Source organism: Poecilia latipinna, unplaced genomic scaffold, assembly GCF_001443285.1.
Source record: "Poecilia latipinna isolate Pla-1442-1.1 unplaced genomic scaffold, P_latipinna-1.0 Scaffold506, whole genome shotgun sequence".
Taxonomy (NCBI): domain Eukaryota; kingdom Metazoa; phylum Chordata; class Actinopteri; order Cyprinodontiformes; family Poeciliidae; genus Poecilia; species Poecilia latipinna.
Genome location: NW_015113122.1, coordinates 325,277 through 326,731, shown reverse-complemented (window position 1 = coordinate 326,731; position 1,455 = coordinate 325,277). Strand labels below are relative to the sequence as shown.

Genomic DNA, 1,455 nt, shown 5'->3' with positions numbered 1-1,455 from the left:
AGGTCTTTTGTAATGCTCATCATGTAAGTTGCAGAAATTTGGAAAACTGAGTTTTGACATTACTAGTAGAAAAGATTGAAAATTACACTTAGAAACGCACATACACACAGGTCCTGTGTAATACTCAAAATGTAAGGTGCAGGAATAGGGAGGACTGAGTATTGAAATTACAAGTAAAGAAGAATGAAAGTCACATTTAGGAGTGCACATACACACAGGTCTTTTGTAATGCTCATCATGTAAGTTGCAGAAATTTGGAAAACTGAGTTTTGACATTACTAGTAGAAAAGATTGAAAATTACACTTAGAAACGCACATACACACAGGTCCTGTGTAATACTCAAAATGTAAGGTGCAGAAATAGGGAGGACTGTTTTCTACATTTTCAACAAACTCAAATTTATTGAGTGTTCTTTACATTTCAAATTTCCAAAGATGAACTGTGTCAGGTTGGTGACATGGATGTATGCGGATCCTGTTCAACCAACCCTCCAGGGGTAATTTTGCTCTCCAACAACCAACTTAGATTCTTATATAAAGTCACTAAAATAATATGAAGTACTCTTCAAACACACAGGTCTTGTATAATACTTATCATGTAAGATGTAGAAATGTGGAAGACTGAGTTTTGAAATTAGAGGTAGAAAAGAATGAAAATTACATTTAGAAGCGCACATACACACAAGTCCTGTGTAATACTCAAAATGTAAGGTGCAGAAATAGGGAGGACTGTTTTCTACATTTTCAACAAACTCAAATTTATTGAGTGTTCTTTACATTTCAAATTTCCAAAGATGAACTGTGTCAGGTTGGTGACATGGATGTATGCGGATCCTGTTCAACCAACCCTCCAGGGGTAATTTTGCTCTCCAACAACCAACTTAGATTCTTATATAAAGTCACTAAAATAATATGAAGTACTCTTCAAACACACAGGTCTTGTATAATACTTATCATGTAAGATGTAGAAATGTGGAAGACTGAGTTTTGAAATTAGAGGTAGAAAAGAATGAAAGTTAAATTTAGATGCACACAGACACATGGATCCTGTGTAATACTCAACTTGACAGGTTCATACATTAGGTAGACATTGTTTATTTTAATTTTTTTTTAGAAACAATCATTCAGTATTCATATACTGATATAAATTTGTTATCAAAGAATTACTGATTACACTTTAAAAATTAGGTATCTTCATGTTATTAAAGGTAAGTTTAAACAGTAATGATTTCTTAGTTAATGTCAAGTTGTCATAAAGACATTTTGAATAATGTCAACTTTGTATTAAAAGTGTCATAATTTACCGAATGACGCTTTATGACAACAGTCATAAATATTCATGAAGGCTTATTCATGTTCATGACATGTGTTGTCATGTTTATGACAGTGTCATGACAGTCTTATTCACCCCCCTTCAAATAAAGTGTTACCGAAATTTGCAACAAAATGTCATCC

General features: G+C 32.9%; 1 long non-coding RNA gene across 1 annotated transcript in view; it reads left to right on the top strand.

Moving 5' to 3' along the window:
* LOC106952322 (uncharacterized) overlaps positions 1-1,129 on the top strand; it is a 7,700-nt gene extending 6,571 nt beyond the window's left edge. Inside the window, exons 4-5 of the long non-coding RNA XR_001425957.1 lie at positions 137-640; positions 1,000-1,129. This is a non-coding gene — a long non-coding RNA (uncharacterized LOC106952322). The remainder of the gene's footprint in view (positions 1-136; positions 641-999) is intronic.
* The last annotated feature ends 326 nt before the right edge of the window (positions 1,130-1,455 follow it).